Genomic DNA, 8,166 nt, shown 5'->3' with positions numbered 1-8,166 from the left:
ACAGACGAATGGAGATTGTAAGATTTTCGAAATTTTACCATTGATCACAAATAACACGGTTCTAACGAACACCCCCAACTACGTGATCAAGTCTAACAAGAAGCTTTTACAACAAACCATCCAGAAAACGCCGTTCAGCAACTACACGAAGCAAAACCATTCATCGACTCTTGTGTATACCCGATAATTATGGGAATGGTAAGCCATTGCAACGCAACAACTACAAATCAAACGAATCTTCAACTCTTATCAGGAAATAGAGTACTCGTAAACAACGCAGTGAACCTGAATTTAACCACGAATTGCGGACCGCATGATAGAGCATTAACAGGAAATTATCTTATAGTTTTCATCAATTGCACCATCAAAATTGACAACCAGACATTCATCTCCAAAGAGATAACCATACAAACAAATCATTTGGAAGGAATACTCCCAGGATTGCTTATCAACAAGACTATCATCAGTCAATCAATCTTTTCAACGTTAACTTGGCAAACGTTGAGCAACAGAAAACGGATTGATCACGTACAACTCAAACAATTCGAGCATAGAAGATGGCTTTTGGAATTTTCGGCGGTTTTCAACCACCACTGTTTTAATATTGGCAATAGCAATTATCTGTCTTTACAGGAAACGAGTCGTCTTTAAGATTCATTACCCTCACACCAACGACAAAGCAACCAGAATTGAGAAAACTTCTAAGAATTCTACAAAATTGTCCGAGGACGTCCAATCTTACCCCCCGGAGGAGTTACGTGTGAACCTTTCCGATCAACCAGCAAGGTCAGCATAACCGCCCTTGCTAAGACATCATCGCGCCACCGAGTCACCACGCCACCAAGTCACCGTTGTTACCAAGTGTAGTCAGCAGTTTTGGAGGAGTTCGACCCCGTTGGCCAGGTATTGCAGCGTAGACAGATTTAATTAATAAATAGGGTTCGATCAGAAGACGGACAGTTAGTCTTTATTCAGAGTAGGAAGTGTTAGTTACAATTAGATCTTAAGTAGTGAAACCATATTAATGTAATTAAAAGTGAATAAAGTTATTTTTTTTATAATAAACAGTCTGTGAGACTTATAATTATAGATTACCGAGACTTTCAGCCCGAGGCTGGCTCGTCTCGAAGAATCTGTTTTCGGAGCTCAGAACCCTTTAAGAGCGTTCTTCGGTATGTTTCTTGTTCCTCAGATTTCAATAGACATTTTAAGGTTTGAAGAAGACTTTTTCCATGGGCTTTGAATAATCCATTCAATCGTGTTTAATCATAACGTCTAAAATATTTAATTAATCGCATTTGCAAATTTCACCAAGTTCTATTTCACCTCTGTAAAACATAAACATCTTTGAGCGCTTTAAGGATTTAAAAGTGCCTGAAGTCCTAAACAACAATCAATCAGTAGTCTATTGCTTTAGGATACCAAAAACATCTATGATTATTGTTTGGACTCTGATTAACTTTAAAATCATCTTCTGCTAACACACAAATGCTTGCCATCCAATGTTCTGCCAATATGTTCTTACCAGAACAGTTACCGGAGTATGAAGATCTCTGCTCATTGGTTGATTTCGACACCATCAATAGCAGGCACAAGATCGCTGACATAGTGTTTTTCTGCAACATCTTGAGAGGACGGATCAGCAGTCCGTATCTTTACAACCGGCTTCACTTCAACACTAGTCCGGTTACTGTTCGTCGTCGGAGAGTCTTTGATCCTCCATTCAGATCGAGGAACTACACGCAGCATGAGCCAACTAGTAGGTTCATTAACGATTTCAACAGACTACAGGATGTTATTTCCACAACTATGACAACAGAAGTGATTCGTAATAAGTTAAGATTATATTTAAGAGGACAACTGTATGTGTAACGTTAATTTTGTGTATAATATTTAAGCAGGGTAACGAGCTTACAGCCTATAGTCCAATAAACCAAACCAATAAACCAAACCAGAATCATGGGTAGGACAATACTTTGACTGTCCTACCCAGGAAAATGCATGCGTAGGACATGTCCTACCTGTCCCACCCACTCCCGGCGCCACTGGTATAATATATTGAATATCTAAACAATATTATCTTAAATCAGCTTCGAAATTCGGTGGGATTCCGTTTAATTTTGTTTAAAGCTAGGTAATTTTTGCGATTTTTTTGGAATTTTACGAAACGAATCGAAATCAAAAAATCAGAATCGCCATGCTCAAATTCTTTGAAATTTCTTATCTCGGAGGCATTACCACGAATTCTGTTGTATCGCGTGTATCGCCTATATTGTGCGTTCAGTGTGCAATGGAACGGGATGGTCCAGCAACACTGGCAAGATTGATGAATCGAATGTTAGCGCAGGGTCCACTGATACCGTTTGTCTTCGTCTACCTGGACAACATCGTTATAGTGACGGAGACATTCAATGAGCACGTGCTACTGCTCGAAGAGGTTTCGAGGTGATTGTGGATCGCGATTGTGTCGAAACAGCTTGAATAAACACATTTGTGCTTGGATGAAACACTCTGAACCCAAAGAAAGTAAGACCTATAGTCGAGTATGAGCGGCCAAAAACAATTACGATTAATCGCCTATAATAGCAAGACAGCCCCAAAGCCGAGGAAGCATTCCAAGAGATTAGAGCTAAATTGATCACCGATCCTATTTTGACTAATTCAAACTTGAAACATGAGTTCTTCGTCCACACTGATGTCAGTGGGGAATATAATTGCAAAAAACTCTCTACTCCAGAATGATCCTATCACTCCATGGAAAAGGAAGTCAGGAAATTCAATATGGATGAAACTTGCATTGCACCAGTTACACATAATGCAAATACACATAAACTACTGTAAAAAGTTTTCGATTCTCAAGTCAAGCTTAATGCATAGTAAAAAGAAATCAAATGCTCTACAGGAATCCACTATAGAATTGAAGGGAACTTGTTGTTCAATAAGTGTACTGGGGTTGTATGTTCGAGTACTACTACTAGCTTCTTTCAATACACACATTTTTCGAAGTAATTATTTCACATGCTGTGCATATGCATATCACAGTCTGTGTGCATATCAGGTTTTCATTAATGAATTATTGGCAGTGGCTGATTTTCCGCTGTCACATCCCGCCGCTGTCACATCCAGGCGCTATAGTATATGCGCAAAATAGCCAGCATGAGTTAACCACCAGAAATTTGTATGGCGAAAGACATCTAACGCGGGTTGTCTCAAAACTAGGAACTTTTCATGAAAAACTATTTGGTACCGGTTATGTAGGAAAGTGTCCGCTACTACGCCTACCAAATATTTTTTCGATGAAGGTGCTTAATTTTGAGAAATCGAGCCTTAGATGCCTCTCGCCGTACTGATTTCAGAAAGTTAACTCCTAATGTTCCGCTGTAAGCACGCTCAAAGCAGGCGATTCATTGTAATCCTATGCTAATTGCATTTAGGCCCCAATAATTGGTAAATTTTGCAATTTAAATGTTTTCAGTAGATTTTTGGTCAACATTTGGAGATGATCATTGCCGATAATGATTTTCTGCAGCTCACGGCAGAATTATTTCTAGAAAATAAAACCGCCGATATAGGTAATTTAACCACTAGAAACCCCGTCGCTCAATGCTCGGTCAACGGATCTTTTCTCAAATTCGCTATTAGTGAACTGCATGAAAAGCCGCTTTCGCTACGGCGGCTAATTTTATTGCTTGTGGCATGCGCGGTGTTTGCAAACACGATCTCGGAATCGACCCACTAGCCAGGGAGATTAGATTCAATAGGCGTGAAGTTAAAAAGCGGGAACATAAACGGGAGCAGTTATTTGTATTATGTCGGTTAATCTAATTTGTTGCCGAACGTGGCGGGTGTCCTCCTGGACCCTGTATTGGTTCGGACCTAAACCACTCGCGCGATGGCACGTGTTGCCCTGCAATGTTCAAGTCGAGAAAGAGTGAGAAAATAACGGACACACCCGTGTCCAAGCGGGTACTCAAATTAAGCAAATGGGTACCAAAGCTGGAAGAACCGTTTTTCTTGATCATTCGTTTAATGTGAACACGATATGCGATTAACTTGAAAATAATCATATTAAGTTAAGTAGAAATTCATATATGAAAGTGTTTAACAAAATTTTAATCGATATTTAATAAAATCCAGTCATATTATGGTGTACTGTCTAAATAACTTTTTGCCTTTCTCGTACAACAAAGTTGTACCGAAAGGCTATATGATTGCTTCAAAAAAGAACTTTTGATAGAAGGCCCGGAGACCCATAGTGTTATATACCGATCAACTCAGCTCGACGAACTGAGGTGATGTCTGTATGTGTGTATGTATGTATGTGTGTGTGTGTATGTGTGTATGTGTACAAATTTTGTAGACACAGTTTTTGGAACTTAGCATTATCCGATTTACTCGCAACAAGTTGCATTCGACGGGGAATGCGGTCCCATTGTTTGCTATTGAAAATCGGACATTGCATTTCGGAATTATTGAAAAATCATTGTTTTTTCCCAAGGGTCCCCCCTTGGAAAAAAAAATTTAAAACCAAAAAACATGCAAAATGATCGAAAAAATGTGATCTATTCTCCTAAAGAACTTTTTTGACCTTTCTAATGTGATTCTTTCAATATATTTTAAAATGCATGAGAAAGGCATCATCACTGCTAGGTGGATTAATCTGGGTTTTTAAAGTATTAACTTAGAAATAGAAGAGGTAGTGAAGCCCCATTTGTTTCTTTTTGTGATTATTCAGGGTTTATCTACATTTATGTAATAGCTGAGCTTCACCAAACCGCACTACAACATTTTTCAAGGAAAATGAACTTGAATAGCTGTCACCTTGAACCGGCGCATAAAATCAGTATTTTTATTGACCGTTTCTAAGTAAGCTGATCATCTGATGAATGCCGCTGAATGATGACGCCGGTTGGGAATCGCCCACACTCGAATGATGACGTCGTTGCAATAAAGCGACAACACGAGTGATCGCATGCGTTGGGAGAACCCAAACCAACAGCATCGAGGTTAGCCGTGCTGCGGTTCAACGTCACGGAATGGACTTGGAATGCGAACAGGTGGCTGCTTAGTATTCAAACGCGACAGCGAAAGAACGCGTGCCTGGTTGGTGGTCAACGATGCCAATCTGTGTTGAGCCAACAACAACCAATCAAGCAAGTGCACACGACGAGTGATGAGGCACGCGCCAAAAATGCGGTTTCCACCACGCTAAATTGTGACGTTTCTCGGAATTTATGATTGCCTGTCGAATAATTTTAGCAAACACGCTGAATTCTGCTTAATCTCGTGTCGTTATGAGGTCGCCTTGAGCCAACTTAATGCCTTCTGGGTAATCATTACTAAGTTGGTGGTTGGATTTGAGAGAGATTTACAAATTTATGATAATTTTTGATTGGTTTATTTATGTGCATACGTCATTTCACGTTCAAAAGCAAATGCAAATGATTCGAGGAACAGATTTTTATGTCATCGCAGATGACTGACTTTCTTGGAGTTTAAACGCAAATAAGAAGGAAATTTCTGAAACCATTCAATTGCAAACTAAAAAATTTACCTATGCCGTTTAAATTTTTTTCTCGTTTTATTGTCTCAGTCGATTCTTCTTTCCCAAAGAAACCGTATTTTTGCAGCCCATAATAAGGTGGGAAAGGTAAACTGTCGTCATACGCATATTTGTCCCATGTTTGCTGGGATTTCCTATGTACATGGGACAATTATGCGTAGAATGGCAGTAAAGTACATCGAATTTATTTATTCAAAGAAAATGCACCACAACTATAATGGATTGCTTTGGGTTATTTTTATTGTGCATTACTTTTCAATTTTTCAGAAACTGTTACTTGGTATCTATTAGGCGCACTTCGTTTGATATCACCAACACGCTGACGCTTGTTAAGGGAATGCACAACAAAGTATCTATTGTAGTATGATTTCAGATTGTATAGCAGATAGCGAATGGATTGCTCCGTAATAAGATGAATATTCACCTAAATATATGTTCTCAATATGAAACCAGACTGAATACTCAACAAAATTTCAACCTGAATACTTTTTTGAATTAACTTGGTTGAGTGTTCAAATTGTGGTTTATCAGCGTTAAAATAGTTTGATGAATATGACATTAAAACTTTCCAAAGGCAAGTTCATCTATCGTCTATTGGTTTGTCGAGCTATGTAATATGGCATCTTATTGTTTTTAGTAGCAATATGTTTTTTTTTTGACAATAATGATAATGTGCAGTAAATCAGACTGAACAATTTTGGTACAGATTTTTCATATTAAAGCCCATTTTTTGTCATTGCAAAGATAGTGTGTGATATTTTCAGCACTCGCAGCATTTATCTTTTTATTATATACGTACAAATCGTGCTGAAAAAATATCATTTTGCAACTATTTGCCTAATCTACTCTTATTCCCCTATTGACTTAAGAAAAAACTAAACATAGTTATAACATAATTTTTATGCATCATTATAAACCTACAAATACTAAATTCTAGTACTTTGATTTTACAATTTTGGGAACGGGAATGAGTTCCACGTAGAAGCATGTTGTACCTTTTATTTCATTTTGAATGATACGCATACATTTTGGTATACAATTTCAATAATACTGTTTCGTTCTCAATTCCACTTCATTTGAGTTGAATATCTCTCATTTTTATTAATCGTATTTTCTTTAAAACCATACTCAAAATTGTATTTCAAGAACATAGTTGGTTTTTTGAACGAATACTGAGTAAGTGTGCTAGTTTCCAGTTTTGTTTTGGAATAACATAAAAATGATTGAAGGTCAAACTTGGATCCGATCTCATTTTAATAATAGGGTGGCTGTGCAAGTGATTACGGTGTACTAGTGACAGATGAATTGTAAATTGACCTGATACCAACAAACTGGTTATGGCGGATGTCTTATCCGCAAAAAATTGATCGCTTTTCAGTCGAGCTCTGTTTATTAAAAATTAATAGATTAGCGTATCAACTTTTGTAAATTGCAATTAAAGTTACATCTTATTAATGGACGAGAGGTGGAGCAATAGATTCATTATCAGAGCGACATTTTTTTTCTGAATGTTCTTTAACGCATTCTTCCAAACGTGGATTATTCATAAACATAGCTACATTCATGTTTTCTGCACTTACAGGCACTTCATCAACCGATAAAGTCAAAACATGAAAGCATCAGTAAGGACATTAGATCACGACATGCTTCTCAAACTTAAAAGATCCATCGTTGCAAAACAACAAGACATGGCATTCCTTCAGGAGTGCTTCAAGAAAAAACTGATTCCTAACGATCACCGACTTCAGATTGAAATAAAGATCGCAGATTTTAGAGCAAGAAGGATACATTTGAGATTAATCACGGAAAACATTCGCGAACATCATCAAGAGTTGGACAAGTTATATTCGGAATGTTACGCTCTTCATTTGAAATTGGCCAAGGAATACCCAGAAGGCTTCCCTCTTTTTCTCGCTGAAGTTGAGATAGTAGAAAAGTGCGAAGCTAAACGGAAGAGAAAGATTTTGGAAAAGAAGCTGAATGCTCTACAACAAGAGAAAAAGCAATGCAACACAAAGACGAGGGCCATGCTGAAATTGCAGCGTCGCGAACGCGAAAGCAACTTGACGAAACCAAGAAGCTTAGTTGATATTAGGGATAATAAAGTGTTCGAAGTTGATTTTTAATGTATACGTTTGGGAAAAATCCATTCTGGCTAAACTATTTATTATGTAATAAAGCCTTATAAATGATTTGTTAAAAACTATGTTCTAGTGCTCTTCGAGGAGTGAAAACAAATAAATATTATAAAAAAGATCGTCCGTTTTGTTAACATTCTTTTGAAATTTGAATTTCTGACCGAAATACGCATGAATCAACATAATGTTCCTGAGCCCGATTTTGATCCACATCGCACTATGGGGGATCCCCATACAAGCGAGCGGTCAAAAATAAAATTGGACTTTTAAAGTGATTTTCCACTTAGTTTTAGCTGTGTATGGTCGAAATAGCATGAATATACAATTTCCAACCCCCCCCCCCCTTTGGGGATCGTCTATGAATTACGTAATTATTTTTTTCATAGGTTCGATTAACGTGACAAAGCAAACCTATTTGGGAAGTTGAAATTTCGTGCGTTTTCTTAAGGAGAAGGAAGGGGCTGT

General features: G+C 37.7%; 1 long non-coding RNA gene across 1 annotated transcript; it reads left to right on the top strand.

Annotated features, from left to right (window-relative positions):
- The first annotated feature begins 6,451 nt into the window (after positions 1–6,451).
- LOC134217044 (uncharacterized) lies at positions 6,452–7,772 on the top strand. Its single transcript, XR_009980900.1, has 2 exons — positions 6,452–6,739; positions 7,146–7,772. It is a non-coding gene; the product is annotated as an uncharacterized LOC134217044 (long non-coding RNA).
- Positions 7,773–8,166: the final 394 nt, after the last annotated feature.

This window comes from Armigeres subalbatus, chromosome 2 (assembly GCF_024139115.2).
Source record: "Armigeres subalbatus isolate Guangzhou_Male chromosome 2, GZ_Asu_2, whole genome shotgun sequence".
Classification (NCBI taxonomy): Eukaryota; Metazoa; Arthropoda; class Insecta; order Diptera; family Culicidae; genus Armigeres; species Armigeres subalbatus.
The sequence above is the reverse complement of the archived record's forward strand: the minus strand, read 5'-3'. Positions and strand labels throughout refer to the sequence as shown.